Source organism: Hyla sarda, chromosome 9 (genome assembly GCF_029499605.1).
Source record: "Hyla sarda isolate aHylSar1 chromosome 9, aHylSar1.hap1, whole genome shotgun sequence".
In the NCBI taxonomy this organism is placed as follows: Eukaryota; Metazoa; Chordata; class Amphibia; order Anura; family Hylidae; genus Hyla; species Hyla sarda.
Genome location: NC_079197.1, coordinates 36,536,693 through 36,555,637, shown reverse-complemented (window position 1 = coordinate 36,555,637; position 18,945 = coordinate 36,536,693).

Below are 18,945 nucleotides of genomic sequence, written 5' to 3'. Positions count from 1 at the left end.
TCATCTGCAGAATCTAGCTCTTGAACCATGGTGTGCAGGTAATATCTCTGTTTTGACAATGCTCTTTGTCCATTGCAACCAGGCTCTTTGTCTGCTGCACGAATGGCCTTCGTCCTCCGCTTCCAGGTTCTTGATCCGCCGCTCCTACTCTCTTGATCGGCATAATAAAGTAACGTTTGCTTAACCAGATGCAACACTATGTACAAGAGGAGAATTAGAATTTTTATAAAAGAATTCTTCAATAATTACATTAAAGATACATAGTGGGACTCACAGTTGATGTCTTCTAATATAAGAGTCCCTCCCATTCACTTTTCTTGATCTGCAACATCAAGCCTTTTGGTCCATAGTACCAAGGGAATGTCTCCACCACAACATGGCTCTTGGTCCACTCCAATCAGGCTCTTGGTCCAATGCACTTTGGCCTTGGTCCACCGCTCCCAAGTTCTTGATCCGCCGCACCTATAGCCTCGATTGGATACACATATTAACCTTTGCCTTTATAAACACATGCTATGCTATTTACATAAGGAAAACTGATATTGGAATAAAAAGAATCATCAATAGTTACATTGAAGTTACATAGTGGGACTCACAGTTGATGTCTTCTAATACAAGAGTCCCTTACTTTGACATTTCTTCATCTGCAGAATCTAGCTCTTGAACCATGGTGTGGAAGTAATATCTCTGTTGTGACAAGTCTCTTTGTCCATTGCAACCAGGCTCTTTGTCTGCTGCACGAATGGCCTTCGTCCTCCGCTTCCAGGTTCTTGATCCGCCGCACCTATAGCCTCGATTGGATACACATATTAACCTTTGCCTTTATAAACACATGCTATGCTATTTACATAAGGAAAACTGATATTGTAATGAAGAGAATCATCAATGGTTACATTGAAGTTACATAGTGGGACTCACAATTGATGTCTTCTAATTCAAGAGTCCCTTACTTTGACATTTCTTCATCTGCAGAATCTAGCTCTTGAACCATGGTGTGCAGGTAATATCTCTGTTTTGACAATGCTCTTTGTCCATTGCAACCAGGCTCTTGGTCTGCTGCACCCATGGCCTTCGTCCTCCGCTTCCAGGTTCTTGATCCGCCGCTCCTACTCTCTTGATTGGCATAACATAGGAACCTTTGCTTAACCAGATGCAACACTATGTAAAAGAGGAGAATTAGTATTTTTATAAAGGAATTCTTCAATAATTACATTAAAGATACATAGTGGGACTCACAGTTGATGTCTTCTAATATAAGAGTCCCTCACGTTCACTTTTCTTGATCTGCAACATTAAGCCTTTTGGTCCATAGTACCAAGGGAATGTCTCCACCACAACATGGCTCTTGGTCCACTCCAATCAGGCTCTTGGTCTGATGCACTTTGGCCTTGGTCCACCGCTCCCAAGTTCTTGATCCGCCGCACCTATAGCCTCGATTGGAAACACATATTAACCTTTGCCTTTATAAACACATGCTATGCTATTTACATAAGGAAAACTGATATTGGAATAAAAAGAATCATCAATAGTTACATTGAATTTACATAGTGGGACTCACAGTTGATGTCTTCTAATACAAGAGTCCCTTACTTTGACATTTCTTCATCTGCAGAATCTAGCTCTTGAACCATGGTGTGCAAGTAATATCTCTGTTGCGACAAGTCTCTTTGTCTATTGCAACCAGGCTTTTGGTCTGCTGCACCCATGGCCTTCGTTCTCCGCTTCCAGGTTCTTGATCCGCCGCTCCTACTCTCTTGATCGGCATAACATAGTAACCTATGCTTAACCAGATGCAACACTATGTACAAGAGGAGAATTGCTATTTTTATAAAGGAATTCTTCAATAATTACATTAAAGATACATAGTGGGACTCACAGTTGATGTCTTCTAATATAAGAGTCCCTCCCGTTCACTTTTCTTGATCTGCAACATTAAGCCTTTTGGTCCATAGTACCAAGGGAATGTCTCCACCACAACATGGCTCTTGGTCCACTCCAATAAGGATCTTGGTCCGGTGCACTTTGGCCTTGGTCCCCCGCTCCCAAGTTCTTGATCCGCCGCACCTATAGCCTCGATTGGATACACATATTAACCTTTGCCTTTATAAACACATGCTATGCTATTTACATAAGGAAAACTGATATTGTAATGAAAAGAATCATCAATAGTTACATTGAAGTTACATAGTGGGACTCACAGTTGATGTCTTCTAATATAAGAGTCCCTTACTTTGACATTTCTTCATCTGCAGAATCTAGCTCTTGGACCATGGTGTGCAGGTAATATCTCTATTTTGACAATGCTCTTTGTCCATTGCAACCAGGCTCTTTGTCTGCTGCACGAATGGCCTTCGTCCTCCGCTTCCAGGTTCTTGATCCGCCGCTCCTACTCTCTTGATCGGCATAATAAAGTAACCTTTGCTTAACCAGATGCAACACTATGTACAAGAGCAGAATTAGAATTTTTATGAAAGAATTCTTCAATAATTACATTAAAGAAACATAGTGGGACTCACAGTTGATGTCTTCTAATATAAGAGTCCCTCCCATTCACTTTTCTTGATCTGCAACATCAAGCCTTTTGGTCCATAGTACCAAGGGAATGTCTCCACCACAACATGGCTCTTGGTCCACTCCAATCAGGCTCTTGGTCCGATGCACTTTGGCCTTGGTCCACCGCTCCCAAGTTCTTGATCCGCCGCACCTATAGCCTCGATTGGATACACATATTAACCTTTGCCTTTATAAACACATGCTATGCTATTTACATAAGGAAAACTGATATTGGAATAAAAAGAATCATCAATAGTTACATTGAAGTTACATAGTGGGACTCACAGTTGATGTCTTCTAATACAAGAGTCCCTTACTTTGACATTTCTTCATCTGCAGAATCTAGCTCTTGAACCATGGTGTGCAAGTAATATCTCTGTTGTGACAAGTCTCTTTGTCCATTGCAACCAGGCTCTTGGTCTGCTGCACCCATGGCCTTCGTCCTCCGCTTCCAGGTTCTTGATCCGCCGCTCCTACTCTCTTTATCGGCATAACATAGTAACCTATGCTTAACCAGAGGCAACACTATGTACAAGAGGAGAATTGCTATTTTTATAAAGGAATTCTTCAATAATTACATTAAAGATACATAGTGGGACTCACAGTTGATGTCTTCTAATATAAGAGTCCCTCCCGTTCACTTTTCTTGATCTGCAACATTAAGCCTTTTGGTCCATAGTACCAAGGGAATGTCTCCACCACAACATGGCTCTTGGTCCACTCCAATCAGGATCTTGGTCCGGTGCACTTTGGCCTTGGTCCACCTCTCCCAAGTTCTTGATCCGCCGCACCTATAGCCTCGATTGGATACACATATTAACCTTTGCCTTTATAAACACATGCTATGCTATTTACATAAGGAAAACTGATATTGTAATGAAGAGAATCATCAATAGTTACATTGAAGTTACATAGTGGGACTCACAGTTGATGTCTTCTAATACAAGAGTCCCTTACTTTGACATTTCTTCATCTGCAGAATCTAGCTCTTGAACCATGGTGTGCAGGTAATATCTCTGTTTTGACAATGCTCTTTGTCCATTGCAACCAGGCTCTTTGTCTGCTGCACGAATGGCCTTCGTCCTTCGCTTCCAGGTTCTTGATCCGCCGCTCCTACTCTCTTGATCGGCATAATATAGTAACCTTTGCTTTTTGGACCACATGCAACACTATGTACAAGAGGAGAATTGCTGTTTTTATAAAGGAATTCTTCAATAATTACATTAAAGATACATAGTCGGACTCACAGTTGATGTCTTCTAATATAAGAGTCCCTTCCGTTCACTTTTATTGATCTGCAACATCAAGCCTTTTGATCAAGTACCAAGGGAATATCTCCACCACAACATGGCTCTTGGTCCACTCCAATCAGGCTCTTGGTCCGGTGCACTTTGGCCTTGGTCCACCGCTCCCAAGTTCTTGATCCGCCGCACCTATTGCCTCGATTGGATACACATATTAACCTTTGCCTTTATAAACACATGCTATGCTATTTACATAAGGAAAACTGATATTGGAATAAAAAGAATTATCAATAGTTACATTGAAGTTACATAGTGGGACTCACAGTTGATGTCTTCTAATACAAGAGTCCCTTACTTTGACATTTCTTCATCTGCAGAATCTAGCTCTTGAACCATGGTGTGCAAGTAATATCTCTGTTGTGACAAGGCTCTTTGTCTTCTGCACGCATGGCCTTCGTCCTCCGCTTCCAAGCTCTTGATCCGCCGCTCCTACTCTTTAGATCGGCATAACATAGTAACCTTTGCTTAACCAGATGCAACACTATGTACGAGAGGAGAATTGCTATCTTTATAAAGGAATTCTTCAATAATTACATTAAAGATATATAGTGGGACTCACAGTTGATGTCTTCTAATATAAGAGTCCCTCCAGTTCACTTTTCTTGATCTGCAACATCAAGCCTTTTGGTCCATAGTACCAAGGGAATGTCTCCCCCACAACATGGCTCTTGGTCCACTCCAATCAGGCTCTTGGTCCGATGCACTTTGGCCTTGGTCCACCTCTCCCAAGTTCTTGATCCGCCGCACCTATAGCCTCGATTGGATACACATATTAACCTTTGCCTTTATAAACACATGCTATGCTATTTACATAAGGAAAACTGATATTGGAATAAAAAGAATCATCAATAGTTACATTGAAGTTACATAGTGGGACTCACAGTTGATGTCTTCTAATACAAGAGTCCCTTACTTTGACATTTCTTCATCTGCAGAATCTAGCTCTGGAACCATGCTGTGCAAGTAATATCTCTGTTGTGACAAGTCTCTTTGTCCATTGCAACCAGGCTCTTGGTCTGCTGCACGAATGGCCTCCGTCCTCCGCTTCCAGGTTCTTGATCCGCCGCTCCTACTCTCTTGATCGGCATAACATAGCATCCTTTGCTTAACCAGATGCAACATTATGTACGAGAGGAGAATTGCTATTTTTATAAAGGAATTCTTCAATAATTACATTAAAGATACATAGTGGGACTCACAGTTGATGTCTTCTAATATAAGAGTCCCTCCCGTTCACTTTTCTTGATCTGCAACATCAAGCCTTTTGGTCTATAGTACCAAGGGAATGTCTCCGCCACAACATGGCTCTTGGTCCACTCCAATCAGGCTCTTGGTCAGGTGCACTTTGGCCTTGGTCCACCTCTCCCAAGTTCTTGATCCGCCGCACCTATTGCCTCGATTGGATACACATATTAACCTTTGCCCTTATAAACACATGCTATGCTATTTACATAAGGAAAAGTGAAATTGGAATAAAGAGAATCAACAATAGTTACATTGAAGTTACATATTGGGACTCACAGTTGATGTCTTCTAATACAAGAGTCCCTTACTTTGACATTTCTTCATCTGCAGAATCTAGCTCTTGAACCATGGTGTGCAGATAAAAGCTCTGTTTTGACAAGGCTCTTTGTCCATTGCAACCAGGCTCTTGGTCTGCTGCACGCATGGCCTTCGTCCTCCGCTTCCAGGTTCTTGATCCGCCGCACCTACTCTCTTGATCGACATAATATAGTAACCTTTGCTTTTTGGACCACATGCAACACTATGTACAAGAGGAGAATTGCTATTTTTATAAAGGAATTCTTCAATAATTACATTAAAGATACATAGTCGGACTCACAGTTGATGTCTTCAAATATAAGCGTCCCTCCCGTTCACTTTTCTTGATCTGCAACATCAAGCCTTTGGTCCATAGTACCAAGGGAATGTCTCCACCACAACATGGCTCTTGGTCCACTCCAATCAGGCTCTTGGTCCGATGCACTTTGGCCTTGGTCCACCGCTCCCAAGTTCTTGTTCCGCCGCACCTATAGCCTCGATTGTATACACTTATTAACCTTTGCCTTTATAAACACATGCTATGCTATTTACATAAGGAAAACTGATATTGGAATAAAAAGAATCATCAATAGTTACATTGAAGTTACATAGTGGGACTCACAGTTGATGTCTTCTAATACAAGAGTCCCTTACTTTGACATTTCTTCATCTGCAGAATCTAGCTCTTGAACCATGGTGTGCAGATAAAAGCTCTGTTTTGACAAGGCTCTTTGTCCATTGCAACCAGGCTCTTGGTCTGCTGCACGCATGGCCTTCGTCCTCCGCTTCCAGGTTCTTGATCCGCCGCACCTACTCTCTTGATCGACATAATATAGTAACCTTTGCTTTTTGGACCACATGCAACACTATGTACAAGAGGAGAATTGCTATTTTTATAAAGGAATTCTTCAATAATTACATTAAAGATACATAGTCGGACTCACAGTTGATGTCTTCAAATATAAGAGTCCCTCCCGTTCACTTTTCTTGATCTGCAACATCAAGCCTTTGGTCCATAGTACCAAGGGAATGTCTCCACCACAACATGGCTCTTGGTCCACTCCAATCAGGCTCTTGGTCCGATGCACTTTGGCCTTGGTCCACCGCTCCCAAGTTCTTGTTCCGCCGCACCTATAGCCTCGATTGTATACACTTATTAACCTTTGCCTTTATAAACACATGCTATGCTATTTACATAAGGAAAACTGATATTGGAATAAAAAGAATCATCAATAGTTACATTGAAGTTACATAGTGGGACTCACAGTTGATGTCTTCTAATACAAGAGTCCCTTACTTTGACATTTCTTCATCTGCAGAATCTAGCTCTTGAACCATGTCGTGCAAGTAATATCTCTGTTGTGACAAGTCTCTTTGTCCATTGCCACCAGGCTCTTGGTCTGCTGCACGCATGGCCTTCGTCCTCCGCTTCCAGGTTCTTGATCCGCCGCTCCTACTCTCTTGATCGGCATAACATAGTAACCTATGCTTAACCAGATGCAACACTTTGTACAAGAGGAGAATTGCTATTTTTATTAAGGAATTCTTCAATAATTACATTAAAGATACATAGTGGGACTCACAGTTGATGTGATCTGATATAAGAGTCCCTCCCGTTCACTTTTCTTGATCTGCAACATCAAGCCTTTTGGTCCATAGTACCAAGGGAATGTCTCCACCACAATATGACGCTTGGTCCACTCCAATCAGGCTCTTGGTCCGGTGCACTTTGGCCTTGGTCCACCGCTCCCAAGTTCTTGATCCGCCGCACCTATTGCCTCGATTGGATACACATATTAACCTTTGCCTTTATAAACACATGCTATGCTATTTACATAAGGAAAACTAATATTGGAATAAAAAGAATCATCAATAGTTACATTGAGGTTACATAGTGGGACTCACAGTTGATGTCTTCTAATACAAGAGTCCCTTACTTTGACATTTCTTCATATGCAGAATCTAGCTCTTGAACCATGTTGTGCAAGTAATATCTCTGTTGTGACAAGTCTCTTTGTCCATTGCAACCAGACTCTTGATCTGCTGCACGCATGGCCTTCGTCCTCCGCTTCCAGGTTCTTGATCCGCCGCTCCTACTCTCTTGATCGGCATAACATAGTAACCTATGCTTAACCAGATGCAACACTATGTACAAGAGGAGAATTGCTATTTTTATAAAGGAATTCTTCAATAATTACATTAAAGATACATAGTGGGACTCACAGTTGATGTCTTCTAATATAAGAGCCCCTCCCGTTCACTTTTCTCGATCTGCAACATCAAGCCTTTTGGACCATAGTACCAAGGGAATGTCTCCACCACAACATGGCTCTTGGTCCACTCCAATCAGGATCTTGGTTCGGTGCACTTTGGCCTTGGTCCACCTTTCCCAAGTTCTTGATCCGCCGCACCTATTGCCTCGATTGGATACACATATTAACCTTTGCCTTTATAAACACATGCTATGCTATTTACATAAGGAAAACTGATATTGTAATAAAGAGAATCATCAATAGTTACATTGAAGTTACATAGTGGGACTCACAGTTGATGTCTTCTAATACAAGAGTCCCTTACTTTGACATTTCTTCATCTGCAGAATCTAGCTTTTGAACCATGGTGTGCAGGTAATATCTCTGTTTTGACAATGCTCTTTGTCCATTGCAACCAGGCTCTTTGTCTGCTGCACGAATGGCCTTCGTCCTCCGCTTCCAGGTTCTTGATCCGCCGCTCCTACTCTCTTGATCGGCATAATATAGTAACCTTTGCTTTACCAGATGCAACACTATGTGCAAGAGGAGAATTAGTATTTTTATAAAAGAATTCTTCAATAATTACATTAAAGATACATAGTGGGACTCACAGTTGATGTCTTCTAATATAAGAGTCCCTCCCATTCACTTTTCTTGATCTGCAACATCAAGCCTTTTGGTCCATAGTACCAAGGGAATGTCTCCACCACAACATGGCTCTTGGTCCACTCCAATCAGGCTCTTGGTCCGATGCACTTTGGCCTTGGTCCACCGCTCCCAAATTCTTGATCCGCCGCACCTATTGCCTCGATTGGATACATATATTAATCTTTGCCTTTATAAACACATGCTATGCTATTTACAAAAGGAAAACTGATATTGGAATAAAAAGAATCATCAATAGTTACATTGAAGTTACATAGTGGGACTCACAGTTGATGTCTTCTAATACAAGAGTCCCTTACTTTGACATTTCTTCATCTGCAGAATCTAGCTCTTGAACCATGGTGTGCAGGTAAAAGCTCTGTTTTGACAAGGCTCTTTGTCCATTGCTACCAGGCTCTTGGTCTGCTGCACGCATGGCCTTCGTCCTCCGCTTCCAGGTTCTTGATCCGCCGCTCCTACTCTCTTGATCGACATAATATAGTAACCTTTGCTTTTTGGACCACATGCAACACTATGTACAAGAGGAGAATTGCTATTTTTATAAAGGAATTCTTCAATAATTACATTAAAGATACATAGTGGGACTCACAGTTGATGTCTTTGTCTTCTAATATAAGAGTCCCTCCCGTTCACTTTTCTTGATCTGCAACATCAAGCCTTTTGGTTCACAGTACCAAGGGAATGTCTCCACCACAACATGGCTCTTGGTCCACTCCAATCAGGCTCTTGGTCCGGTGCACTTTGGCCTTGGTCCACCGCTCCCAAGTTCTTGATCCGCCGCACCTATTGCCTCGATTGGATACACATATTAACCTTTGCCTTTATAAATACATGCTATGCTATTTACATAAGGAAAACTGATATTGGAATAAAGAGAATCATCAATAGTTACATTGAAGTTACATAGTGGGACTCACAGTTGATGCCTTCTAATTCAAGACTCCCTTACTTTGACATTTCTTCATTTGCAGAATCTAGCTCCGGAACCATGTTGTGCAAGTAATATCTCTGTTGTGACAAGTCTCTTTGTCCATTGCCACCAGGCTCTTGGTCTGCTGCACGCATGGCCTTCGTCCTCCGCTTCCAGGTTCTTGATCCGCTGCTCCTACTCTCTTGATCGGCATAACATAGTAACCTTTGCTTAACCAGATGCAACACTATGTACAAGAGGAGAATTGCTATTTTTATAAAGGAATTCTTCAATAATTACATTAAAGATACATAGTGGGACTCACAGTTGATGTCTTCTAATATAAGAGTCCCTCCCGTTCACTTTTCTTGATCTGCAACATCAAGCCTTTTGGTCCATAGTACCAAGGGAATGTCTCCGCCACAACAAGGCTCTTGGTCCACTCCAATCAGGCTCTTGATCCGGTGCACTTTGGCCTTGGTCCACCTCTCCCAAGTTCTTGATCCGCCGCACGATTGCCTCGATTGGATACACATATTAACCTTTGCCTTTATAAACATATGCTATTTACATAAGGAAAACTGATATTGGAATAAAAAGAATCATCAATAGTTACATTGAAGTTACATAGTGGGACTCACAGTTGATGTCTTCTAATACAAGAGTCCCTTACTTTGACATTTCTTCATCTGCAGAATCTAGCTCTTGAACCATTGTGTGCAAGTAATATCTCTGTTGTGACAAGGCTCTTTGTCCATTGCAACCAGGCTCTTGGTCTGCTGCACGCATTGCCTTCGTCCAACGCTTCCAGGTTCTTGATCCGCCGCTCCTACTCTCTTGATCGGCATAACATAGTAACCTTTGCTTAACCAGATGCAACACTATGTACGAGAGGAGAATCGCTATTTTTATTAAGGAATTCTTCAATAATTACATTAAAGATACATAGTGGGACTCACAGTTGATGTCTTCTAATATAAGAGTCCCTCCCGTTCACTTTTCTTGATCTGCAACATCAAGCCTTTTGGTCCATAGTACCAAGAGAATGTCTCCGTCACAACATGGCTCTTAGTCCACTCCAATCAGGCTCTTGGTCCGGTGCACTTTGGCCTTGGTCCACCTCTCCCAAGTTCTTGATCCGCCGCACCTATTGCCTCGATTGGATACACATATTAACCTTTGCCTTTATAAACACATGCTATGCTAGATACATAAGGAAAAGTGAAATTGGAATCAAGAGAATCAACAATAGTTACATTGAAGTTACATAGTGGGACTCACAGTTGATGTCTTCTAATACAAGAGTCCCTTACTTTGACATTTCTTCATCTGCTGAATCTAGCTCTTGAATCATGGTGTGCAAGTAATATCTCTGTTGTGACAAGTCTCTTTGTCCATTGGAAACAGGCTCTTGGTCTGCTGCACGCATGGCATTCCCTCCGCTTCCAGGTTCTTGATCCACCGCTCCTACTCTCTTGATCGGCATAACATAGTAACCTTTGCTTAACCAGATGCAACACTATGTACAAGAGGAGAATTAGTATTTTTATAAAGGAATTCTTCAATAATTACATTAAAGATACATAGTGGGACTCACAGTTGATGTCTTCTAATATAAGAGTCCCTCCCATTCACTTTTCTTGATCTGCAACATCAAGCCTTTTGGTCCATAGTACCAAGGGAATGTCTCCACCACAACATTGCTCTTGGTCCACTCCAATCAGGCTCTCGGTCCGATGCACTTTGGCCTTGATCCACCGCTCCCAAGTTCTTGATCCGCCGCACCTATAGCCTCGATTGGATACACATATTAACCTTTGCCTTTATAAACACATGCTATGCTATTTACATAAGGAAAACTGATATTGGAATAAAAAGAATCATCAATAGTTACATTGAAGTTACATAGTGGGACTCACAGTTGATGTCTTCTAATACAAGAGTCCCTTACTTTGACATTTCTTCATCTTCAGAATCTAGCTCTTGAACCATGCTGTGCAAGTAATATCTCTGTTGTGACAAGGCTCTTTGTCCATTGCAACCAGGCTCTTGGTCTGCTGCACCCATGGCCTTCGTCCTCCGCTTCCAGGTTCTTGATCCGCCGCTCCCACTCTTTTGATCGGCATAACATAGTAACCTTTGCTTAACGAGATGCAACACTATGTACAAGAGGAGAATTGCTATTTTTATAAAGGAATTCTTCAATAATTACATTAAAGATACATAGTGGGACTCACAGTTGATGTATTCTAATATAAGAGTCCCTCCCGTTCACTTTTCTTGATCTGCAACATCAAGCCTTTTGGTCCATATTACCAAGGGAATGTCTCCGCCACAACATGGCTCTTGGTCCACTCCAATCAGGCTCTTGGTCCGTTGCACTTTGGCCTTGGTCCACCTCTCCCAAGTTCTTGATCCGCCGCACCTATTGCCTCGATTGGATACACATATTAACCTTTGCCTTTATAAACACATGCTATGCTATTTACATAAGGAAAACTGATATTGGATTAAAAAGAATCATCAATAGTTACATTGAAGTTACATAGTGGGACTCACCGTTGATGTCTTCTAATACAAGAGTCCCTTTCTTTGACATTTCTTCATCTGCAGAATCTAGCTCTTGAACCATGGTGTGCAAGTAATATCTCTGTTGTGACAAGGCTCTTTGTCCATTGCAACCAGGCTCTTGGTCTGCTGCACCCATGGCCTTCGTCCTCCGCTTCCAGGTTCTTAATCCGCCGCTTCTACTCTCTTGATCGGCATAATATAGTAACCTTTGCTTTTTGGACCACATGCAACACTATGTACGAGAGGAGAATTGCTATTTTCATAAAGGAATTCTACAATAATTACATTAAAGATACATAGTCGGACTCACAGTTGATGTCTTCTAATATAAGAGTCCCTCCCGTTCACTTTTCTTGATCTGCAACATCAAGCCTTTTGGTCCATAGTACCAAGGGAATGTCTCCACCACAACATGGCTCTTGGTCCACTCCAATCAGGCTCTTGGTCCGGTGCACTTTGGCCTTGGTCCACCGCTCCCAAGTTCTTGATCCGCCGCACCTATTGCCTCGATTGGATACACATATTAACCTTTGCCTTTATAAACACATGCTATGCTATTTACATAAGGAAAACTGATATTGGAATAAAAAGAATCATCAATAGTTACATTGAAGTTACATAGTGGGACTCACAGTTGATGTCTTCTAATACAAGAGTCACTTACTTTGACATTTCTTCGTCTGCAGAATCTAGCTCTTGAACCATGCTGTGCAAGTAATATCTCTGTTGTGACAAGGCTCTTTGTCCATTGCAACCAGGCTCTTGGTCTGCTACACCCATGGCCTTCGTCCTCCGCTTCCAGGTTCTTGATCCGCCGCTCCTACTCTCTTGATCGGCATAACATAGTAACCTTTGCTTAACCAGATGCAACACTATGTACAACAGGAGAATTGCTATTTTTTAAAAAGGAATTCATCAATAATTACATTAAAGATACATAGTGGGACTCACAGTTGATGTCTTCTAATATAAGAGCCCCTGCCGTTCACTTTTCTTGATCTGCAACATCAAGCGTTTTGGTCCATAGTACCAAGGGAATGTCTCCGCCACAACATGGCTCTTGATCCACTCCAATCAGGATCTTGGTCCGGTGCACTTTGGCCTTGGTCCACCGCTCCCAAGTTCTTGATCCGCCGCACCTATTGCCTCGATTGGATACACATATTAACGTTTGCCTTTATAAACACATGCTATGCTATTTACATAAGGAAAACTGATATTGGAATAAAGAGAATCATCAATAGTTACATTGCAGTTACATAGTGGGACTCACAGTTGATGTCTTCTAATACAAGAGTCCCTTACTTTGACGTTTCTTCATCTTCAGGATCTAGCTCTTGGTCCACGGTATGCAGGTAATATCTCTTTTGTGACCAGGCTCTTTGTCCATTGCAACCAGGCTTTGATCTGCTGCACCCATGGCCTTCGTCCCCCGCTTCCAGATTCTTGATCCGCCACTCCTACCCTTTTGATCGGCAACATATATTAACCATTGTCTTTATAACCATATGCTACGCTATTTACATGAGGGGCATTGCTATTTTTATAAAGAAATTCTTCAATAATTACATTGAAGAAACATAGTGAGACTCACAGTTGATGTATTTTAATATAAGAGTCCCTCCCGTTCACTTTTCTTGATCTGCAGCATCTAGCCTCTTGGTTTATAATATCAAGGGAATGTATACGCCACAACACGGCTCTTGGTCCACTCCAATCAGGCTGTTGGCCCAGTGCACTTTGGCCTTGGTCCACCGCTCCCAAGTTCTTGATCCGCCACACCTATTGCCTCGATTGGATCAACATATCTAGCCTCTTTGTCAATAGTACCAAGGGAATGTCTCCGCCACAACATGTCGGCAATTCCGGGTCATACGGATCTCCGGTGACCCAGAAAATAAGGGGGATTGGAGTGTCCAAGACCACTGACGGTAATCCGGTCAGAACGGGGTAATTTGTGTGTGACCGGCGGCAGCGGTGGAGGTCCCTTAAATGCAATAGGCGGCTACAGCGGGCGACGATAACGTGCAGCTCCCTGGTGCAGACTATGGAAGCGGGTGAGTAGTTGCCTAGCAACATCTGGAGGGCTACAATTTGGAGACCAATATACAGTGGTCTCTAAATTGTAGCCCTCCCGATGTTGCAAAACTACAACTCTCAGCATGCCCAGACAGCCATTGGGGCATGCTGGGATTTGTCGTTTTGCAAGATTTAGAGGGGTAAAGTTTAGAGATCATTGTGCAGTGGTCTCTAAACTGTGGCCCTCTACATATTGCAAATCTACAACTCCCAGCATGCCCACACTACAGTACACTAACACATAATTAAGGGTAAAATACTACATATACTCCCACTTACACCGGTCACCCCCCCCCCCCCCCCCCCCCCAACACACACACACACAAAAAATGAAAAACGTATCGTACGGCATTGTTTTAAAAAAAAAGCCTCCAGCTGTTGCAAAACAACAGCTCCCAGCATTTCCGGACAGCCACTGACTGTCCAGGCATGCTGGGAGTTTAGCAACAGCTGGAGACACCCTGTTTGAGGATCACTGACGTAGAATATCCTTATGTCCACCCCCATGCAATCCCTAATTTAGTCATCAAATGTGCATGGGGCTCTCTCACTTCGGAGCCCTGTGGTATTTAAAGGAAACAGTTTAGGGCCAGATATGGGGTACTTCCGTACTCCGGAGCCATTGCGTTACAAATTTTTGGGGGCTTTTTCCTCCTTTTACATCTTATGAATAGGAAATGTTAGGGTCTACACTAGTGCTGAGCAGCAGGGGCCATATTCGAATTTGCGATATTTCGCAAATATATTGATGATTATTTGTCCTATGTTTGCGAAATTTGCATATTCGCTATGTTCATTCACTTTTTTACATGCGAATATTCGCATTAAAATATTTGCATAAAAATTTGCATGTGAAAAAAACCCATTTTGCATTCCGAATATTCGTGCTCAACACTAGTCTTCACCTGCCTGTCAGTGTAAACATTTTTTGTTTTTTTTACACTGACATGCTAGTGTTGCCCCATACTTTTTATTTTCACAAGAGGTAAAGGAAAAAAAATTTTGCAATGCAATTTCTCCTGAGTACGGAAATACCCCATATGTGGGAGTAAAATGCTCTGTGGGCGCACAACAAGGCTCAGGAGTGAGAGCGCACTATGTACATTTGAGGCCTAAATTGGTGATTTGCACAGGGGTGGCTTATTTTACAGCGGTTCTGACATAAACGCAAAAAAACTAAATACCCACATGTGACCATTTTGGAAACTACACCACTTACAGAACGTAACAAGGGGTATAAATTAGCCTGAACACCACACAGGTGTTTGACGAATTTTCATTAAAGTTGGATGGGAAAATGAAAAAGAAAATGTTTTTACTAAAATGTTGGTGTTGCAAGGGAAAATAGGAAAAAAGCACCCCAAAATGTGTAACCCCATACCCCATATGAGGATGTAAAGTGCTCTGCTGGCGCACTACAATGCTCAGGAGAGAAGGAGCACCATTGGGCTTTTGAAGAAAAAATTTGTCGGGAATTGAAGGCCATGTGTGTTTACAAAGCCCCCATAGTGCCAGAACAATGGACCTCCCCACATGTGACCCCATTTTGGAAACTACACCCCTCATGGAATGTAATAAGGGGTACAGTGAGCATGTACGCCCCACAGTTGTCTGACAGATTTTTGGAACAGTGGTCCGTGAAAATGAAAAATGTAATTTTTCATTTGCACAGCCCACTGTTCCTAAGATCTGTCAAACGCCAGTGGGGTGTAAATGCTCACTGCGCCCCTTATTAAATTATGTGAGGTCCACTGTTCCGGCACCATGGGGGGCTTTGTAAAGGCACAAGGCCCCCGACTTCTATTCCAACCAAATTCTCTCTCCATAAGCTCAATGGCGCTCCTTCTATTCTGAGCATTGTACTGCGCCAGCAGAGCACTTGACGTCCACACATGGGGTATTTCCATACTCAAAAGAAATGGGGTTATAAATTTTGAGGGACATTTTCTCCTATTACTCCTTGTAAAAATGTAAAATTTGGGGGAAAAACTGCATTTTAGTGAAAAAAAATTCATTTACACGTCCAACTTTAACGAAAAGTCGTCAAACACCTGTGGGGTGTTAAGGCTCACTGGACCCCTTGTTACGTTCCCTGAGGGGTGTAGTTTCCAAAATAGTATGCCATGTGGGGTTTTTCTTGCTGTTCTGGCACCATAGGGGCTTCCTAAATGTGACATGCCCCCCAAAAACCATTTCAGAAAAACTCACTCTCCAAAATCCCATTGTCGCTCCTTCCCTTCTGAGCCCTCTACTGTGCCCGCCGAACACTTGACATACACATTTGAGATATTTCCTTACTCGAGAGAAATTGGGTTACTAATTTTAGGAAGATTTTTCTCCTTTTACCCCTTGTAAAAATTCAAAAACTGGGTCTACACATACTGAATGTCATCTTGAATACTTTGAGGGGTTCAGTTTTTATAATTGGGTCATTTGTGGGGTATTTCTAATATGAAGGCCCCTCAAATCCACTTCAAAACTGAACTGGTCCCTGAAAAATTCTGATTTTGAAAATTTTGTGAAAAATTGGAAAATTGCTGCTGAACTTTGAAGCCCTCTGATGTCTTCCAAAAGTAAAAACATGTCAACTTTATGATGCAATCATAAAGTAGACATATTGTATATGTGATGTCCATTTTCCTTATAAGCAGAGAGTTTCAAAGTAAAAAAAAAATGCTACATTTTAAAATTTTCACCAAGAAATTATGTAAAGACGAAAAAGTATCGACAAAATTTTACCACTAACATAAAGTAGAATATGTCACGAGAAAACTATTTCGGAATCAGAATGAAAAGTTAAAGCATCCCAGAGTTATTAATGCTTAAAGTGACAGTGGTCAGATTAGCAAAAAAGAGTCCTTAAGGTGAAAATGAGCTGCGTCCTCAACTCCTTGGGGATGGAGGGCGTATGCATACACCCTCGCGTCCCGTCACTTAAGGACGGAGGGCGTATCCATACACCCTCGGCATTTCCGATCACTGCCGTTCGCCGGGCAGTGATGGGACCGGGATGACTGCTGATACCTATGTCTGCGATCGCGGCAAATCGCTGGTCAATTCAGACCAGCGATTTGCCCGCGATCCGGGCCATTCGGGTCACTGGTGACCCAATCGCTCGGAAAATAAGAATGATCGGAGCTGTCAGAGACAGCTCCGAATCATCCTAAAGGATAGGAGCGAGGTGGCAGTGTTGCCACCCCCTCCTATCCCCTGCCATTGGTCGGTCAGGCTGACCACCAATGGCAGGAGGGGGGCAGGGGGGTTAGAGTTAATTTCCCCCGCTCTGGCCACCGATCGGAAGTCGGTACAGAGCGGGGGAACACGGGCGGCGGGGGGGGGGAACATGGACCGACTTACCCAGACCGGTGGAGGCGGCCGAGTCGGCATCACGGAGCAGCGGCGGCAGCAGGAGGAGCGGCAGCCGGAAAGTGCGGCGGAGAAGGCTGCAGTGAAGATCTGTAAGTGATCTTCACTGTGGCCTTCTAAAAGCTGCAAAACTACAACTCCCAGCATGCCCAGACAGCCAAAGGCTGTCTGGGCATGCTGGGAGATGTAGTTTTGCAACATCTGGAGGGTCACAGTTTGGAGACCACTGTGTAGTAGTCTCTAAACTGTGGTCCTACAGATGTTGCAAAACTACAAATTTCAGCATGCACTGACTGTCTGGGCATGATGGGAGTTGTAGTTTTGCAACATCTGAAGAGGCACAGTTTGGAGACCACTATAAGGTGGTCTCTAAACTGTAGCCCTCCAGATGTTGCAAAACTACAATTACCAGCATGGCCAGACAGTCAGGGATGCTGGGCGTGTAGTTCTGCAATATCTGGCACTTCATATGTTGCAGAACTACAACTCCAAGCATGCCTGGACAGTCTGGGCATGCTGGGAGTTGTAGTTTTGCAACATCTGGAGGGCTACAGTTTGGAGACCACTACTTAGCGGTCTCCAAACTGTTCTTCCCCATTTGTTGCATAACTACAACTCCTAGCATGCCCAGACTGTCCAGGCATGCTGGGAGTTGTAGTTCTGCAACATCTGAAGGGCCAGATATTGCAGAAGTACACGCCCAGCATCCCTGACTGTCTGGCCATGCTGGGAATTGTAGTTTTGCAACAGCTGTAGGCACACTGGTTGGGAAACACTGTGCTAGAGTCTGTTTCCTAACTCAGTGATTCCAACCCGTGTGCCTCCAGCTGTTGCAAAACTTCAACTCAGAATGCACTGACAGGCCATACATGCTGGGAGTTGTAGTTTTGCAAAAGCTGGAGGCCCATTGGTTGGAATCACTGAGCTAGAGTCTGTTTTCTAACTCAGTGGTTCCCCACCAGTGTGCCTACAGCTGTTGTAAAACTACAACTCCCAGCATGTACGGTCTGTCAGTGCATTCTCGGAGTTGTAGTTTTGTAACAGCTGAAGGTTTGTGGTGCCCCCCTCCAATATAAAACACTATATATACACCCCCTTACATGCCCCCCCCCCCAAATAAAAATGAAAAAAGTCATAGACTGTCCTTGCAACAGCTGGAGACACCCTGTTTGGGAAACACTGCTGTAGGGTTTTACTGGGGTTCTGACATGAACGCAAAAAAAACACCCACATGTGACCCCATTTTGTAAACTACACCCCTCACGGAACGTAACAAGGGGTATAGTGAGCCTTAACACCCTTCAGGTCTTTAACAAATTTTCGTTAAAGTTGGACATGAAAACAAAAATAAATACATTTCCCCTGAAATGCTGGCGTTACCCCAAATTTTTCATTTTCGCAAGGGGTAATAGGAAAAAAGCCCCCCAAAATTTGTAACCCCATTTCTTCTGAATATATAAATACCCCATATGTGGAAGTAAAGTGCTCTGCGGGCAAACTACAATGCTCAGAAGAGAAGGAGCGCCATTGGGCGTTTTAAGTGAGAATTGGGCTGGAATTGAAGGCTATGTGTGTTTACAAAGCCCCCATGGGGCCAGAACAGTGGACCCCCTCCACATGTGACCCCATTTTGCAAACTACACCCCTCACGGAATGTAACAAGGGGTACAGTGAGCACCCCACAGGTGTCTGACAGATTTTT